Below are 20467 nucleotides of genomic sequence, written 5' to 3' on the forward strand. Positions count from 1 at the left end.
GACTGACCATCTTCCAGTTAATGAGAAGACATCACCTGCGAGACTATTGCAGACAAAAGGCTCTTCTCAGGAGGTAGAATGGATGTGGCAACTGAATTTAAGAGTACAAAGAGGAGAGTTGGTTGTGTGAGTCCAGACTGTACTAATACCACTTGTCCACAGAGCCAGAGAGTGGTTCTGGACACATTAACATGCCACAGGTTTAGCAGAAGGGAGGTCTCTGTCAACCCTTATCCCAAAGTAACCTTTTTTTCCATGAAGTTTCTCTGTTTTCATCTGGGTTTACTCTGGAACACTTTTTGTGGTTTCTCATTTCTCCTAACCATGTTCAGTATGTGAGTTGATCACAACACTAAACACATTTGAAGAAGGCTAAGCAATAGAATTATAAGGAGTTCATGATGTCTTCTGTGAGTTCTCTTCTGTGTGTTTAAAATCTCATACATGAGTGTTTCCAGGAGCCAGCCTCACTGAGCCTGGATGAGAAAACACAAAGGTGCCAGTCCTGTACCAGACTTTGCTTCTCCAGAGCCTGGCTGACCTTGTTTGAACACTGCTTTGAACCCTATCATCCAGGCTGGGATAGAGGGAACAAGTAGCTCAGGCTGAGCTACTCCACAAGTATCTTAGGAGAAGGGAAATCCTTGGCTACTTTTCTTCTGGACTGCTTTCTGGTAGTATTCACAGAATCACAGAAACATGAAGGTTGGGAAAGACCCTCAGGATCACCAAGTCCAACCAATAACCCTGCTCTACAAAGTTCACCCCCTAAACGATATCCCCAAGCACCACATCCAAATGACCTTTAAACACATCCAGGGTCAGTGACTCAACCACCTCCCTGAGCAGCACATTCCAATGCCTGACTATTCTTCCTGTGAAAATTTTTTTCCTAATGTCCAGTCTAAACCTACCCAGTCGAAGCTTGAGGCCATTTCCTCTTGTTCTATCACTAATTACCTGTGAGGAGAGACCATCACCATCCTCTCTGTAGCATCCTTTCAGGTAGTTGTAGAGAGCAACAGGGTCTTCCCTCAGCCTCCTCTTTTCCAAATTAAATAGCCCCAGCTCCTTCAGTTGCTCTTCATAAGATTTATTCTCCAAGCCCTTCACCAGTGTTGTTGACCTCCTCTGCACTCGCTCCAGTACCTTGACTTCTCTCTTGTATTGAGGTGCCCAAAACTGGACACAATACTCAAGGTGTGGCCTCACCAGAGCTGAGTACAAGGGGACAATCACCTTCTTACTCCTAATGGACACAGCATTTCTTATACAAGCCAGGATGCCATTGGCTTTCTTGGCCACCTGGGCACACTGCTTGCTCATATTCAATTGCTTGTTGATTAGAACCCCCAGGTCCCTTTCTGCCAGACAGCTTTTCAGTCACACTTCTCCAGGCCTGTAGTGTTGCTTGGGGTTGTTGTGACTCGAGTGCAGGACATGGCATTTGGCCTCATTGAAGCTCATCCCATTAATATTGGCCCATTTATCCAATGTATCCAAGTCCCTCTGCAGAGTCTCCCTATCCTCATGAAGATCAACATTCCCACCTAACTTGGTGTCATTTGCAAACTTACTGATGACACACTGTATGTCTTCATTAAGGTCATCAATAAAGATATTAAACAGAAGTGATCCCAACACTGAGCCCTGAGGAACACCACTTGTGACTATCCACCAGCTGGATTTTGTCTTGCGTTTCCACAGCATGAAGAGCTGGTTGAGTCCAGCACTTCTAAAAGTCCCATGCTTCATAACTGGCACTAAACGGGCTTTTTGCAAGGTAAAGTTTGACCTAAGGCTTTTGATATTCCGAAAGAAGTCTCTTTACAATGACTGTTATTACATTAAAAGAGCAATTCTCTTCTCTTACTGCAGTGAGATCAGAATTGAGGTTTCTGCAACTTTTCTGTCTACGGTAGCTTTGATATAACACAATCTCCCTGATGTTCTTGGTGCTGATGAATAAATGTATTTGTATGTTGTTCTCTTATATTCTTGGTACTAACTGAGAAAACATAACAATAGCCTGATCTTGTCAACAAGTATTGCCCTGGGAACTGACTAATTAACATGAAACTGAGCCACACAGGAACATATTCATGATTATTTTTTGCTGCCTCAACAAACTATAGGTTTTGGGCTGTTAACTACATTCAGATGCTCTTTGTCTTTCAATAAAGAAATAAAGAACATCTACATTACTTTAGGCAAGATAATGATTCTGTAGAACACTTACCTCTTTACCATATGCTTCACATCAGATTAAAATCCTGAAGGAGCTAAGGTTTATATACCATATATAGTCCTTTGGCAGAAAAACATGCATTCTGAATCAAAAGTGAATGGCTGAATGTGACATTTATATTCATTGTTTTTCCAGAACTGCATAGTGAGGATATTCAATTTTACTCAAATTAGTCCAGAAGCAAAGATTTGGTAGGTTCTTTGATTTCTTAGAGTCTCTTAAGATTATGACAAGCAGTTTACAGCAGCTACTGAGAAAAAATGGAGAGAGTTGAATAACCACTACTGTAAAATTAGAAGGAAAGTTGGCTTAACATTGCAAGGAGGAGATGCACCTGAAATTTTGAGAAACTCATGCTATTTGTCTTTCATCTGTGAGCACATGTGTTTATGAGAATTGTTTACTTTTCATTCACATTGTTTTCCTTGGACCACAAACCAAAAGCTTCTTGTCTACAGGAAAAAATGAGGGAGAAAAAGAGAAAGAAATTAGACAAACTTTGGATCTCACTGGTAAAGAAAAACCTCAGAGTTTTTATTCTTTTTCTCTATACATCTACAGAAGATCTCTCTCGTTCTCATATTGTTTGTCTGTTATTATTTATTATTATTTATTAATCTATCATTAATGGACATGTCTGCCCGTTGCTGTTCTTTATGAATGAACAAAATCACATTCCACAGGTCATAGAAATCTGTAGACAGTAAAAAGAGAATAATTTTCTATTGGAGGCTTGCAAACTGCTAGGTTCTCAAATTCTACAAATAAAAGAATTCATAAGTTCCATATGAATGAGACAGGTATTTTCAGTGTGGTTTGCAAGAACAGGAAAATAAGCATATGTGCAAAATGCACATCTGAGAAAACTGACAGCATAATACATACAGATACATGCAGTATTCAGAATTCTGTTTTCTATGCACATTTGCTTGTTAATGTAAGAATATACTTCATTCGTGAGTGCACTTTAGGCATGATTGTTAGAAAAAACAAAATGTGTGTATATATGACTGCGTGTGCCTCTCAACCCAAGTTATTAAGGTTGCCCAAACCTATCTGATGCTTGTGTGCAGGCTTTACATGATATATGTCTGCCTGCACTTCTTTTTTCTTTTTTTTCTTTCAAATTATAACATAGTAGTTCAATGTTTGCTAAAAAAGGGGAAAAAATAAAACCACAACCAAACAACTAAGAAAATACATATTGTTTAAATCTTAATCAGACATCCTGGAAAAGTTTTAATTGTGTCACTGTGGGTTTTAGGATTTTTGGAACAGCAAAATGGATTGAGGGGAATTATGAAATTAACTAGGAGAACTTAAATCAGAAAGGTGGCGGGAAATGAAATCTGTTATGGAACCAGTAGGTAGCCAGGACTGTCTTGACATGGTGACCCCTAAGAAAAGAAGAGGGACCCCCTGTGAGAGATGAGTTACCACAGGATGAGGAGTCAGAGGCAGGGAAAAGGAAAGATTGCTACAGCAGTATTTTGAAGAGGACAAGGCAGCAGTGTTGGGCTGATCAGAAAAACCCAATCTTTCTGCCCCTCTAGCTCTTGGAACTGTGCCAAGTGGCTGTGAAAGTCACTGAAGATCTTTATTTATTCTTATTCCCATCCACACGAGCACTACCACCATCTACTATGGTCACTGTTGTGCTTGTCACAGAGTTCTATGAGACATATTTCAGTGTTTCCAGTGCTGCTGATTCTGGGGGTCAGTGAATGCAAAGATGCCAAAAATTTGCTCATGAAATCTTAGTACTCTTCTTTATTTCCATGCAATTAGATGCTGCTCTCATGATCAGTATAATTTTCATTATCTTAACCTGACTTTAATATCCTGACAAGCTTAAGGAAAGCTAGGTGTATGCAACTAGGTTTTACTTTTCCTTGGAGGTTCTTCCCCACACCCAGCATATGCTAAAACTGAAGGATTACTGCATTTTGCCTTTACTGTCAGGAAGTGTTAAAAATATTAATAGCATATTTTTTGCCAGCTAGCTAAAATTCTCACACTGCAATCCTGTGCATCATCACTTTTTTTAACCACAGATGGTCATTTATGCAACACTGCTAGAAATTGTGGCTGTATTCCACAGCAGCAGGGAAATGGGATACATCTGCACTCTGTGAAGAAAAATAGAAATTAACTAGAAGCTGTGCAAACATTTAAATTACAGAGAAATGGGACTGCGATAAACCCTGAATTGCGTGAGCAGGAAGAGAGTGTCAGCCTCACCCATGCCCTGAAAAAATGGTCACATTTATGGTCTACTCTATTGTACTGAGTGGCAGTTTGTTTATGTGGGACCTTCCTTCCCTCAGGACTTCCTCTGAGAGGAAACATTATTGCTATTCAGTAGGGATCAGTTGTTTTGCATTCAAAACTCAAACATAAAACAGTATCACTGGATGCAACAAAATGGGAAGGAATAAATACAGTTTCTCCATTTGCATATTCAGAAATACTTATAGCACTTATTCCTTCTTGTTAATACTTCCAAGAGAGCTGAGAAAAATCATACAAGTCGAGTAGCTAGAATACTACTTTACAAGAATACAAAATGCTTCTCAGTATTTGATGAATCTCACCTTTTTTTTTTTTTTTTTTTGGAGCTCTACTACTTCTCTGTGGCTGATATGGGAATATGTTTTAAATGCAAGAAGGCTAAAAAGACTGCATCTTTAAAATTGGAATGATGCTCTGTTGGGAATACATGGCCAAGTTTGGTCTGTGCCTCTGAACAAACTGCTCTGAATCTGAATTGCTCTGGGTGAACATTTTCTGAAGCTCTATTTACAGTTTAGATGTTACTTGAGGTTTTTTCATTGTTGTTATTTGGGGTTTTTTTGTTGTTTTTTTTTAATGTGTTAAACAAGGAGTATCGTTTGAGATAAAAGAGCTAATACTGCTGGTGCTTTCCCTTTGCCATTGCCATTGTGTTGTCAGTCAAATGAAATAACTAGAAAACACTTGTAGGTGAGGAATGCACTGAGGTCTTGAATAACAGATTGACAGAATGGCTGAGGTTGGAAGATTCCTCTGCAGTCATCTCAACCCCATGTTCAGGCAGAGTCAGCTACAGCAGCTTGCCTAGAACATTTTCCAGTCGGTTTTGAGTACCTCCAGAGAGTGGACATTTCACAACCTCCCTGAGCAACCTACTCCAATGTTCGATCACCCTCTTGGTAAAAAAGTTTTTTCTTATGTTTAAATGGAATTGTCTGTATTTCAGTTTGTGCCCATTGTCCATGTGTTTTCATCAAGCTCACAGTAACTGTGTTGTTTTGACTGGCAAGAGGCTGAGCACCAACTGGACAAAGACACACTTATGAGTGATTAGTAAACTCTGGCCTGCTCCCTACTCATCAGAAGTGGTTAGTAAACTTTTTTTCTCTTAGGTAAGTAAATTTTGTCTCCTGATAGGTATTGTCTCACACTTTTACATCCATTTTGCATTAAGCTTTGGGACACCTGTGAAGGAATGTTGGGAACTGACCAGGGTCCAGAGCAGTCTGGAGGGCACATCTGTGTCCAGGAGAGGCATCACAACAATTGCAAGTGTTGACTCTTGAAGTTTCAGTGTCTGTGAAGTCTTCTTCCCTATTGCACAGTCCATACTAACAAGTAAGTTGTCTATCCTCTCTCAGATTGATTTTCCTGATAGTGCAAGTAAAACAACCAAGGGGGTATGAAGATGTCATTTAGTCTTTCCAGTGGGGAAAAAGAAAAAACAAAACAAAACAAAACAAGACCACAGAACAACTTAATAATTCCCCTCCAGGGACAAAACATTAAAAAAACAACCCCAATCACATCACAACATGACAAACTGCTATCAACCTCATTAAAGCTCTGTTAGCTAAAACACTCATACTCTACACCCATACTCCTGGCTAGACACCTGAACCAACACGTTTGAGCTGATTCCTCCCTGTATGTCCCTCCCTCCATCCCATACACACATACAAGAATTACCCAGGTTTTCAGCCTCTCAGTGAAAGATTAAGTGGAGGGGTTTTAATTTTGCACAAGTACATGTAGCCTTTCTGCCAAGACGGTGCAGCCGGGGCTTCAGGCTGTGTCCAGGCCACCAGCTCCCAGCATCACATCTGAAAGAATGTTGCCTGTGAGGCAGAAATTCCCACCACGAGAATCGATTCTCGCCTCTGTGCTGCACAACAAAGGCCAGTGCATTGTCTTCCTGTTAAGCAGATGTTAAAATGTACATATTTGCCAGGACTGTTTCATATGAGGCCCATTAAGGAACAGTGGATTTTCCCAACTGCTGACTGCTCTGAATCCCCTCATATTAGCACATTAGCACACATGTGGGCCTTCCTATCAGATTAGCTACAGTTGTCACAGATTAGTTCACTCTGTGAAGGGGCCAAAGAAGTACCTTTGACCATTCATTCAAAGAGCCAGAAAGGTTTATCTCTTGTCTTCAACCATCAGAGTGCAAAGCAAATTAAAAGGAAAGTCTCTCTCTCTGTCTCTATGTCAGCAATGGGAGAGTTAAAGGAAGGTGTTAGGATGCACTACACACAGAGACATTAATGGATTCCTAATATTCATACAATCATAAAATCATAGAACGGTCCAGGCCAGAAGGGACTTCTAAAGGCCATCTAATCCGAACTCCCCAGAGTCAACAGAGTCATCCTCAACCAGACCAGGTTGCGAAGGGCCTTGTCAAGTCTTACTTTGAATATCTCCTGAGAAGGGACCTCAAACACCTCCCTGGGCAACCTGTTCCAGTGTTCCACCACCCTCATAGTGAAGAACATCTTCCTGATATCCAATCTAAATCTGCCCTTCTGTAGTTTGAAGCTATTGCCCCTTGTCCTATCACTGCAAGCCTTTGTAAACAGTCTCTCTCCATTCTTTTTGTAGGCCCCCTTCAGGTACCGGAATGCTGCTATTAGGTCTCCCCCGAGCCTCCTCTTCTCCAGCTCCCTTAGCCTGCCTTCGTAGCAGAGTTACTACAACCCCCTGATTATTTTCATGTCCCTCCTCTGGAGCCTCTCCGACAGATCCATGTCCTTCCTATACTAAGGGCACCAGACCTGTACACAGTATTTCAGGTACCAGAGCAAAGTGGTAGAATCACCTCTCTGGATCTGTTGGCAACTCATCTTTTAATTCAGCCCAAGATGTGATTGGCCTTCTGGGCTGCAAGCACACACTGTCTTCTCATGTCCAGCTTCTCATCTATCAGCACCCCCAAATCCTTTTCCACAGGGCTGCTTTCTAATGCCTCATTCCCCAGTCTGTATTGATAGCGAGGATTTTCCATCCCTGGAAAAATGATGGGGTGGCTCATCCTGGAGGTCATCTCTAGGCATTTGGAAAAGAGGAGGATGATCAGGAATAGTCAGCATGGATTTACCAAGGGGAAATCATGTGACTAATCTGATAGCATTCAGTGATGTCATAACTGAATGGGTAAATGCAGGGAGACCAGTAGATGTAGTCTACCTTGACCTTAGTAAGGCTTTTGACACTGTCTCCCATAACATCCTTGTGAGCAAGTTCAGGAAGTGTGCAATAGAAGAACAGACAGTGAGATGGATCAGGAACTGATTACAAAATAGAGTCCAGAGAGTGGTGGTCAGTGGTGTTAAGTCCAGCTGGAGAGCTGTAACTAGTGGAGTCCCCCAGGGATCAGTGCTGGGTCCAGTCCTGTTGAACATCTTCATCAATGACGACAAAGAAGGGACAGTGTTTGCTGATGATACCAAACTGGGAGGTTTGGCTGAGATGTCTGATGGCTGAGCGGCCATTTAGTGAGACTTGGACAGACTGGAGAGCTGGACAAAGAAGAATCTAATGAGGTTCAACAAGGATAAGTGCAGAGTCCTGTAGGAGATTGACCAGAGTCAGGACACGGACTCAATATGAGTTAAAATCCTGCTCAGCCAGAGTCAAGACACAGACCCAATATGAGTTCAGGATCTTGCTCATTTACTATTAAAAGACACAGGCTTTTATAGTATTATGTGCTGTCCACATGAATACCATTAGCTCGCTATTGGCTAAAATACATTGTTCACGTGCCTGTTACTGGACGCTGATTGGAATATGATATCAACAATGTTTTTCTGCCTTGCAACTTGTCGTGAAGGCATCACATGCCCAGAATTATGCCCCCAGATACCAGCTAACTTGTCCCAACATGTTCTGGGAAGTCCCCCTTCCACCCTCCTTTCAGGAAGGGAAGACAAAAGGCTCAGGTGCCAGCCTGTCTCCTAAGGGGCAAACAACTGCAGGCACCCATCTCAATGGGATGCCTATGCTCTGTCTATCTACGGGCATAATTCTAGCTTCACCTTTCTATAGGTGGAAGCAGGTTGTTGGCAAGTGTGCCCATTGGCTAAGTCCAGCGTCGAGTCTCTATAAGCATTGCTTCATTTTGGTGCCACATTGCTCTGTCCTTTTGCTTTCATCCATCATGCAACTCACGATTGAGTAAGCTATAAGCCTTTCACACAAGCATTATTGGAAGCCTCTGTGAACATGGAAGCCAACCCATGGAGTGTGCATCGAGGACCCACAAAGGATGACCCCATCGCCAGAGGCACCGTAGACCCAGTTGAAAAGGACTGAGGGAAGCCCCCAAAGAGGGTAAGCTGTAACCCAAAGGGGGAAGGACTAGCCCAAGCCTGGCTGTCCAGAAACGCTGCTAGCTAACTGAGCAGCCAAATAAGCAGAAACGCATCTTGCATGGCCCCCGCAGACCGCGGGAGTGAAAGGAGCCGCCCTCTGTTGCTGCTCCGCAGCCCGTATCAGGGCGAAACACCCGGGGTTTCCCCGAGGGAAAAGAGAGTGCAAAAGATTAACCTCTCCATTGAAGTCAAGGCAATAACTGTACCATTATAATTTAAATGGAAGCAGTCGCCCAGAGAAGCGGCAGTCAGCTCACCTCGAGCCGAGCCAAGGGGGGGAAGCATTGTGTCACCGCACCCACCACTGGAGACCTGCCTACGGGAAAACCGTCCTCGATCGTAGGGCCGAGCACCGAAAAGACCTGGCCCTCCTGAGCCGTCCTCCAGTCAGGGAGCCAGTCCCCACCCCGCCATTGCAGACCGTGGGAGGACAAAGAAGTGAACTGCCCTTCCCGCAGACCGCGGGAGGAGAAAGCCAACCTTGGCCCCCCCCCCCCCAGAGCCGGGAGGGAGAAAGAAAGCGCCGCCCGAACAGGGCCATCTTCCGGCACAAGCAGACACCCAGCGAGCCCGCGTGATCCGGCAATTTGTCTCGCTGCATATATCTTTCATGTGTATAACATTTAGTAACGTTCTATTCAAAGCGTCCGCGCATAGCCGCGTGATATTTCCAGCTTAACCTGCCTCGTGATAACATTATAAATATCTCTTACATAGCTAGCAGCCGTAAGCGCTTTGTCGAGTCTCCATCTAGTGGACAAGTGGCGGAACTGCACCCTTTCGTTCCCTTAATTAGAAATTGACTGTAAATATTATAATTGGGTGTAATTGTAAATACTAAATCAGTTATGGTCTATATTATTACAACCGTGCATCCGAATCAATATATATAAAGTTATTAATAGAATATCAACAATAATAATAAACAATAATTTCATAACTCATACTTTCATAATTCATAATTAATAATCACCGTCTTCCATCCCTATTCACCCTCTCCGCGACACAGCTTCAACACCTGGCTTCATCTCCTGTTTACTGCTTTGCCAAGCTTTCTCTTATCAGCCTCTCAAGGACATGTCAGCCTGTTTATAGTTAGTTAGTTTGGATTGTGCAGGTCATGGCCTTTTATCTTCTAGCCATTTCTCTACAGAGTCCTGCATCTGGGTAAGAATAATAAATTGCACAGTATAGGTTAGGATGCAATCTCTTAGAGAGAAGGACCTGGGAGTCCTGGTGGATAGCGAGTTATCCATGGGAGAGCAATGTGCCCTTGTGGCCAAGAGAGACAATGGTATCCTGGGATGCATTAAGAGGAGTGTGTCCAGCAGATCAAGGGAGGTTATCCTCCCCCTCTACTCTGCCCTTGTGAGACCTTACCTGGGTTCCCCAGTTCAAGAGAGAAAGGAATCTACTTGAGAGAGTCCAATGAAGGACTGCGAGGATGATTAAGGGACTGTCGCACATGCCCTATGAAGAGAAACTGAGAGATTTAGGGCTTTTTAGTCTGGTGAAGAGAAGACTGAAAGGGGATTTAATAAATGTTTATAAATATCTGAGGGCTGGGTGTCAAGAGGGAGGGGACAGGCTCTGCTCAGTTCCACCCTGTGATAGGACATGGGGCAATGAATATAAACTACGGCACAAGAGGTTCCACCTCAAAATGAGGAGGACCTTCTTCCCTGTGAGGGTCATATAGCACCAGAAGAGGCTCCCCAGAGAGGTTGTGGAGTCTCCTTCTCTGGAGACTTTCAAGACCTATCTGGGTGAATTCCTGTGCAACCTACGCTAGATTCTATGGTCCTGCTCTGCCAGGGGGGTTGGACTAGATGGTCTCCAGAGGTCCCTTCCAACCCCTAACATCCTGTGATCCTGTGATTATTCCAGTCCAGGTGCAGAACTTTGCACTTGCTCATGTGGAACTTCATGAGGTACACCTGGGCCCACCTCTCCAGCTTGTCCAGGTCCTTCTGGATGACATCCCATCCCTCTGGTGTATTGACAACACCACTCAGCTTGGTGTCATCTACAAACCTGCTGATGGTGTGCGTTCAATCTCACTATCTATGTCATTGATAAAAATATTAAACAGTACAGGTCCAAGTACAAATCCCTGAGGGACACCACTTGTCACTGCTCTCCATCGGGACTTCAAGCCATTGAGTACCACCCTCTGGACGTGACCATCTAGCCAATTCGTTATCCACTGAACGGTCCACCTATAAAATCTGTCTCTTTCCAACCTGGCGAGTAGGATGTCGTGGGGGACTGTGTCAAAGGCCTTGAAGAAGTCCAGATAGATCACATCCAGAGGTCGTCCCTTATCTACTGACATAGTCATTTTGTCATAGAAAGGCACAAGTTTAGTCAGGCAGGACCTGCCCCTAATAAAGTCACATTGGTTGTCTTGAATCAGTTCCCTGTGCTCCATGTGCCTCAGCATGGCATCTAGGAGGATCTGTTCCGTGATCTTCCCAGGCATTGAGGTGAGGCTGACAGGTTGGTAGTTCCCAGGGTCCTCCTTTCTACTCTTTTTAAAAATGATTGTGATGTTTCATTTTTTTCTAGCCACCGGGGACCTCACCTGACTGCCAGGACTTCTCAAATATCATGGAGAGTGGCCTGGCAACCACATCAGTCAGTTCCCTCAGGACTCTGGGATGCATTTCATCAGATCCCGTGGACTTGTATATCTTCACATTCCTCAGCTGATCACGCACTTTGTCTTCACTTACAGTGGGAGGGACCATGTCACCCTGGTCTCCAACTTGTGGTCCATCAACTCGAGAAATGAGGAGAGGGGTTGCCAGTGAAGACTGAGGCAAAAATGTTGTTGAGAATCTCAGCCTTTTCCTTGTCCATTGATATAAGTTGCCAGTATTGCTCATTGTGGGTGATGCTTTCTTTAACCTTCCTTTTCTGGTTAATGTACATGTAGAGGCCTTTCTTGGTTTTTTTTACATCCCTTGCCAAGTTCAGTTCCAGCTGTGCCTTGGCCTTCCTGACTTCATCCCTACACAGATGGGCAATGTGCCTATACTCTTCCCAGGATGCCTGTCCCTTCTTCCATTTCCTGTGTAGTCCCAACTTGCCCTTTAGTTTGATCAGCAGGTCATGGCTGAACCATGGTGGTCTCTTGCCCTCCTTACCCAATTTCCTACCTGTGGGGATTGAGATATTTTGTGCTCTATAGAGGGCATCCTTAAAAATCTGCTGACTCTGTTCCATTACCTTGTCCCTGATGGCCGTTTCCCATGGGGTCCTATTTACTAACTCCTTGAAAAAATGGAAGCTTGCTTTCCTAAAATTTAGAGTCCTAACTGCACTTTTTATGGGCTTCATTCTCTTTAGGATAGTGTACTGTACTAGACATCCTTGGTGACTTCATTAGCATTTGTGACTAACTGTGATGGTTTTAAGGCTATACCTTTACATTTTTTGTCATAGAGTTCGAGCAGAAAGGTAAAAGAATGTAAATAAATCACAATTGGGTGTAAGAAAGCAAAATGATCATTATTCTAAACACTTCCATTTGAGAGATAGAAATGTTTAAGAGTCAGTACTCAAGGTACGGGCAGTCTCTCTCAGTCTGTCCTGTGTTTCTCTTCTGCAGGTAACATACTGGCGTACTGATCTTGAAAAGCAGGGCTCCTCTGGGGCCAGGGGGTTTTGTTCTGTTTTTCTGTTAATTGCACATATTGTAAATGTTGTGAACAGTGTATATTTGTACATATTCATTGCATTTCATCATAGATTGTAGTTTTGCCTGTAAATACAGCTTCAATTGCTTCCAAACTGAATTAGCCTGGTTATTGTTAACGTGGGAGGAAGATTCTAGCTCCTCACACCACAACAACTAATATTTTGGAGCTCCAACGTGAGGCAATTTCTTGTATGATTTATTTCTGCTCAGATTAGGTAGCAAAATGAAGCTGCTTTGGATCCTGTGTGTGTCAGTGTGAGCTGAAATTTCCCCTCCCCCCACCAACAATAACCAGGCTAGCCCCAGTCTGGAAGCAAATGAAAGCTGTATTTACAAAGCAGAATCAACAATCTATGATGAAATGCAATGAATATGTACAAATATACAAAATTGCCAACATTTACAAATATATACAATCAACAGAAAAGCACAACCAATCTCCCTTTGCTTCCTCCCAAAGGGGACCCTTCCCAAAGGGGCCTCTCTCCCAGGAGCTTCCTCCCCAGACCACCCTGGACAGAAAAAGCAGAGTTAGTTAAGCAGAAAGTTGTTAATTTAGCTGCTAAGGTCAGTGTGTTATCTTCTGCCAGAAGAAAAGAAGAAAACAGCAGCCAGACAGCCCAGCAACTGCCCCGACTGCAGAATGCAGAGAGTGCCCCACTTTGTTTTGGGTAACAGTTCTTAAACATTTCTATCTATCCAATGGAAATGTTTAGAACAATCATTATTTTGCTTTCTTACACCCAATAGTGTCTTGTTTACAGTCTTTCACTTTCTCTGTTTTGAACTTTGCAAAGAAAAAATTAAAGAGACAGTTTCAAACCATCACACTGTGGCATGTTATATATTCTGTTCTGACTATGGTAATTTATAAATAGGTTGTTTCTGCTATGATAGATAAAATTGTAAGATATGTGGCATATAAAATATTTCTTTGGGGTAAGGACAAGTTACAGACAGTTGTTGAGTATTGTTTTGGGTTTATAGGAGTAAGGAGTTGTGGCAACTCAACTGTAAATCTGCCAGCAGAAGCATATGAATTTGCTATTCCTATTGCAGAAGGTTATGTGAACAAATGGAACCCTAAAATAATTTATATGTTATGCTTGAATCTGGTGTTTGTGGTAATAATTATATGCCTGCTGATAGCGCTGTGTCAAGAGAGACCTGGAGCTACTTGTTCTAGCAGCCTGCACAGACACAAAAGAAAACACAGAAGAGCCCAGATAGATCCTGAAATAGGTTTGGATTCAAATTACAGCATACAGGAGCTGACAATCAAATGCAGACAGGCCAGAATGGCTCTCAATGCCGATAGCGGAAGTTTTGGCTCTGAGCTGGTAGCTGCAGGAACACTGCCAGGACCTGAGATAGCTACTGTGGTTACGCAGGCAGATGCCATGAATGAAGCGCAGTCCCTTCTTCCCCCTGCTGCCAAAACGAAAGCAGCAGTGGCTACAGGGTCTCAAAGAGCACCTGCTGTATCTGAGCAGACTCTGTTTCTGCTGACTCTGATGGTAATGTGAAAACTAAACCAATGAATTTAATTGCTTCTCTTACCAAAAAGTGCAAGGGAGCCACAGGAGAATGAGCAGAGGCTGCAGAAGGTGCAGATGGAGGTCAGGATCTTTCTGTTCAGGGACCCTCGGTTAAGAAAGATGCTTCTGATGAGGAAGAGAAGGTTAGCCTTAAAAGTCTGGCAGACTTCATGAGACCACCGATGGATGGTGGAGATGCAGGATGGGATATGAGCTCTGGTAAATTAGGAACTGTTGGAAGTGCCTCTGAACTCTAGGAAATTGCACAGAGGCTTGCAGCAGGAGCATGGGGACAGCAGGTTCAGGAAGATGATGATGAGGAAGATGACATACAGTCAGCTAATACACCCAGACAGGAAATTAGACATGTAAGGAAAGATTACACTAGAGGAGATACTGAGCCAATCCTGAGTTGGCTAGGAAGGTGCTTTGATACGGGAGCTCCAGCCTTGGTGGTAGGTGACAAGTCCACATCGCAGCTTGGGACACTTTCGAAGGACAAAGTCGTAGACAGGCACCTAGGCAGGTACCTTCGCAAGGTTTCTCTGCATGCCTCCTACTGGCAGTCCTTATGAGGTACCATAGCAGAGGTGATTTACCTGGAAGCCTAAGCCTTGGACCACAATAGATGAGGGAATCAAGTGTCTGAGAGAATTTGCTGTGAGAGAAATAATGTATGGAGATCATAAGACTCTGAATCCTGATGAAATTCCTGTTGGAACAGGCCTTACTAAAAAGCTCATTAAGCTTGCTCCTCCTAATTATGCTACTATTCTGGCAAGCAGAATTGTGGCAAGAAATTATGGTGGAGCACCTCCTACTGTTGGCCATATCACTGACCAGATGAGGCAATTGGAGGATAGTCTCACATGTGTTTCTTTGGTTTCAGCCACTGAAACTCTACCTGGAGAGATAAAAAGTTTCATGAAAGAGCTGAAGGAGGACTTTAAAACCTCCATATCCAACTTGATGAAGGGGGATGATGCCCGTTCCTCTTCCTCCAGATAGATACAAGTTTCAGCTGTCAGGAACAGATGTCCTCCAAGAAGGCCATGCCAAAAGAGGTCAAACCAAAACAGACAGCAAAGGCAATCACGTGGGAGTATCTGGATAACTCTGCGTGATCAGTTTGGTGAGAACATGAACAGATGGGATGGTCAACCAACTTCTGATCTTTTCAAGAGGTTACGGGAGCTGCAGAGGGGCAGATCCCGAGGTAACAATACCAGAAGGGTAGCTGTCACTTGCTCAGTCTCTCAGGACATCTGTAATAGTTCCAACAGTGATTCTAACTCTACCACTGGACATTGTGCCGGCTGCATGTGTGGATGTAATCCCCACAATTAGGGGTGCCCTGCCTTCCGCCAGAGGGAGGTAAGGGATAATGGAGATAACAGAATCAATTGGGATGTGTACATTCAATGGCCTGGCACTTCAAAATTTCAGAAGTACAGGGCCTTGGTTGACACAGGAGCTCAGTGCACCATAATACCATCAAATTATCAAGGGACAGAACCTATAACTATTCAGGGAGTCACTGGTGGATCTCAACAGTTGTCTAAGATAGAGGTTGATACAAGTTTAACTGGGAAACAGTGGACGAAACATACTATTGTAACAGGACCTAATGCACCTTGTATTTTGGGAATTGATTTTCTGAGAGAAGGGCGTTTTAAAGACCCTAAGGATTACAAATGGGTTTTTGGAATAGCAACTGTTGAAACTAATGAAAGAAAATTGAAGTTGTCTACTAGACCTGAGCTTTCAGATTAATCTGCTGTTGTGGGACAACATAAGATAGAGAATGTGAAGTTGCTGGTTGCTTCTCAAATTGTGCATCACAGACAATACAGAACCAACCATGACTCTTTGGTGCCCATTCAAAACTCGATTCATCAGTTAGAAAGTCAGAAGGTCATCAGCAAAAGTCATTCACCTTTCAACAGTCCAATCTGGCCTGTGCGAAAGCAGAATGGAGAGTGGTGTCTAAGAGTTGACTTCTGTGCCTTGAATGAGGTAACTCCAACCATGAGTGCAGCTGTACCAGACATGATGGAACTCCAATATGAGCTGTAATACAAGGAGGCCAAATGGTATGCTATCATAGATATTGCTAATACTTCCTTCTCTATTCCCATAGCAGAGGGAAGGAGGTCTCAGTTTGCCTTCACCTGGAGAGGCATACAGTACACATTCAATTGCTTGCCCCAGGGTTGGATTCACAGTTCAACCATCTGCCATGCAGTGCTCCATGATGCTTTGGAGAAAGGTGGAGCTCCAGAACACATTCAGTTCATTAATGATATCATCGTCTGGGGTGAAACTGCTGAAGAAGTCTTCAAGAAAGGTAAAAAATCATTGACATTCTCTTGAAATCTGCTTTCACTATCAAGCAAGACAAGGTGAAAGGACCTGCCAGAGAAATCCAGTTTCTGGGAGTGTGGTGGCAAGATGGTCACTGTCACATTCCTATGGATGTGATGAACAGAGTCTCCACCATGGCAAATCCCATCAATAAGAAAGAAACTACATTTATTAGGTACAATGGGATTTTGGAGATGGCACATTTCTGGGCACAGTCATACTGTGAAACCTCTTTATGATGTGACTCGGAAGAAAAACAGTTTCCAATGGGGTCCTGAGCAACAAGCAGCCTTTGACAAGATAAAGCAAGAAGTAGTCCAAGCAATGGGTCTGGTCCAAACTAGTCCAGACATTAAGAACATTCTGTACGTGGCTACAAGTGACAATGGTCCAACCTGGTGTTTATGACACGTGGACATCCTCTTGGTTTCTGGGGTCGTGGCTACAGAGGCTCAGAAGCAAACTATACTCCAACAGAGAAAGAGATTTTATCTGTTTATGAAGGAGTAAAAGCTGCTTCTGAAGTAATTGGAACTGAGTCACAACTTCTTCTAGCTCCTAGATTGCCAGTTCTGAATTGGATGTTCAAAGGCAAAGGTTCTTCACCACATCATGCAACAGATGCTACCTGGTCTAAGTGGATGGCTCTGATAACACAGGGAGCTCGAATGGGAAATCTTGAAGGACGTGGTTTGGTGGAGGTGATCACAAAGTGGCCAGAAGGCACAAGCTGTGCAAAACCTCCAGAGGAGAGAGTAACTCATGCTGAGGAAGCTCCACCTTACAGTGATCTGTCCGATGATGAAAAGAAATATGCTTTGTTCACAGATGTTTCCTGTCATCTTGTTGGAAACAAGCGAAGATGGAAGTCTGCATTGTGGACTCTAACACGCAGAGTTGTAGAGGCAAAAGATGGAGAAGGGGAATCCAGTCAATTTGCAGAGGTAAAAGCTGTCCAGCTAGCTCTTGACGTAGCTGAACGTGAGAGATGGCCAAAGCTTTATCTCTACACCAACTGATGGATGGTAGCCAATGCCTTGTGGGGTTGGCTGAAAGACTGAAAAAAGAATGGATGGCAGAAAAGGAAAGCCTATCTGGGCTGCAGATCTGTGGCAAGACATTGCTGCTCGCATTGAAAGAATCCCAGTGAAAGTGAGACACATTGATGCTCACATTCCTAAGAGTAAAGCTACTGAGGAATAACACCACAACCATCAGGCAGATATAACTGCAAGAGTTTCCCTCAAGAAACTGCAAGAGCTGCTCATTCAGATACTCCCACAAATACCAGAGCACAATCTTAGGAATATTTTTTACCAGTCTGTGTCTCCATACGGGCTTAAACCTGGCTTGTTCAATGTGCTGTGGTGAAGGCACCATATCTCAGAATTATGGTCCCAAATACTAGAAAACTTGTCCCATTATGTTTTGGCAAGTTCCCACCTTCCATCCTCCTTTCTGGAGAGGGGGGACAAAAGCCTAGGCGCTAACCTGTCTCCTAAGGGGTAATCATCCACATGCACCCATCGCATCGCATGCTCATGCTCCTTCCATTTAAGGGCATAATTATAGCTTCATGCTTTCTATAGATTAAAGCAGGTTGTTGACAAGTGTGCCCATTGGCCAAATCCAGCCTTGAGAAACTTATAAGATTACTTCACTTGTTTACAAATTGCTCTCTCCTTTTGCTCTTTCCTTTTGCCCAAACTTGTAAGCCCGTTGCATGTAAGTCTTCTCACTCCCACATGTATGCATACTAGAGGCCTCTGCAATGGAGAAGAAGCCAGTGCCCCGGGAAGGCTGCTGTGCCTCAGTTTGCCCAAGGAACCAGCAAAGGAGATCCCTTCACTGAAGCTACGAAAACCAGTGTCGTAAGCTCAGTCACATTTTAAGGAGACCTGTACTCCCCAGGGTAAGCTTTAGCCCACGGGGGAGGGACTAGCCCAAGCCTGGCAATCCAACATCAGCTACAGCTATAAGCAGCAGACCAAGCAGCCACGCGCCCTGAGTGACACCGTTGTTCGCAGGAGACAGAGTCCCAATATCACAGCTCCGCAGCCCTGTGTTGTCAGGGTAATATAACTCGAGACTTCCCAAGAGAAAGAGAGAGAGACACCCTCTCCTTTGAGTTCAAGCTAAGGACTGCATCGTAACTTTAAACAAGGAAGCAGTCACCAAGAGTCGGTATTGTCAGCTAATCTGAGCTGAGCCAAGGGGAACTGCTGCTCTGCGTAGCTGTGCCCCTTCCCAGAAGCCCATCATCTTCGGGATTGGAGGCAACTGACCCTGGCTACTGGGAACCATCGCCCTGCCCCACTGTGTGGGCCGACCCCGAAGGACCTGGCCCTGCCATGCAGGACCACCCCCAGCACGGGTCCTTCCAGCCCCCATCTGCCGCAGTTGTGCTGTGGGATCACCCTGCCACGGGAAGCCTCCAATTGGCAAAAAGCCTTGCTCCTCCCACAGAAGCGGGAGGAGAAAGAAAGTCACTGTCCAGAGGAAAGCCCCCCCCGCAGCCCACCAGTAACTCAGCCGCAGCCTCAGCCCTGGGACCCTTGCCCCCCGTCCAGCCCTGGGCCAGCCCCGGGCAGACAGACAGCAGCCAGCCCCGGGCAGACAGACAGCAGCCAGCCAGCATAACCCAGCAACTTGCTTTGCTACAAACAAAGACACGGTGTATCTTTTAACATGTGCAACACTCACTAACATTCGGTTCAAAGCAGCCACACCTAGCCACGTGATATTCCAGCTTGAATTGCGTCTTAATAGCATTGTAAATTTCTTTGTATATAGTTAAAGCTGCCTAAAGTCACCGTCTGGTGGACAAGGGGCAGAACTGCACCCTTCATTCCCTTAATTAGAAGCTAATTCTGTAAATATTCTAATTGGGTCAAATCCTACATACTACACCAGTTATGGGATCAATATATAAAATAGTGATTAATTGGTTAATCAATATTGTAATAATAAAAATATTTTTCATAACTCATAACTCATAATTCATAAACTAATAACATCTTCATCACATGTGCTCTGTTTGTAAACAGTAGGAAGTACAATAGATCATTTGTAAGAGTGCTGGAGCATTACCAGAGGCTGCAGTTTCTGTGCTTCTAAGTGACCGACTACATGTTCTCAAGTGCATGCAATCAGACTCTTATAAGACTCTTATAAGACTTTAGGCTCAGAGCATGGAATAATTTCTGACAGTTAAACCCTAAAATATTCTCAACCTAGCTGTAAATCATTTTGTAGATCCTATTGAAATGCAACAATATTTCTACTATGGTCATATTTTATTTTATTTTTTTCAAATCATAGAGCCACATCATTACGAGAGGGGATATGAAGAGTGTGGCAAAACAATCCCTTAGAGTTCTGTGTCAAGAAAACTTCCATTACTAATGGTGTTTTGCATCTCTAAGTTATAAACAACTCAAATTTATGATCTAGGTAAAAGTTATGATCTAGATCAAATGTATGATCTAGGCAGCAGCAGCAACAGCAAAGCAGGGTGCTGTTTAACATTTTCATTGGCAACACAGACAGTGGGATTGAATGCACCCTCAGCAAGTTTCCTAACAACTCTAAGATGTGTGGTGCAATTAGCATGATAGAGGGAAGGGATGCCATCCAGAGGGACCTTGACAGGCTTGAGAGGTAGCCAGTGACAGACTTCTGAAGTTCAACAAAGCTAAGTGTAAGGTCCTGAACTTAGATTGCAGCAACCCCAAGTGCAAATGCAGGCTGGGCAGAGAATGGACAGAGAGCAGTCCTAAAGAGAAGGAATTTGGATACTGGTTGATGAGAAACTCAATATGAACTGGCAATACAGTCTTGCAGTCCAGAAAGCCAACAGAAGTATGGCCAGCAGGTTGAAGGGAGGTGATTGTCTCCCTCTACTCCACTCTCATGAGACCCCACCTAGTGTATCGTGTCTAGC

The sequence above is a fragment of the Indicator indicator genome, chromosome 2 (assembly GCF_027791375.1).
Source record: "Indicator indicator isolate 239-I01 chromosome 2, UM_Iind_1.1, whole genome shotgun sequence".
Taxonomy (NCBI): Eukaryota; Metazoa; Chordata; class Aves; order Piciformes; family Indicatoridae; genus Indicator; species Indicator indicator.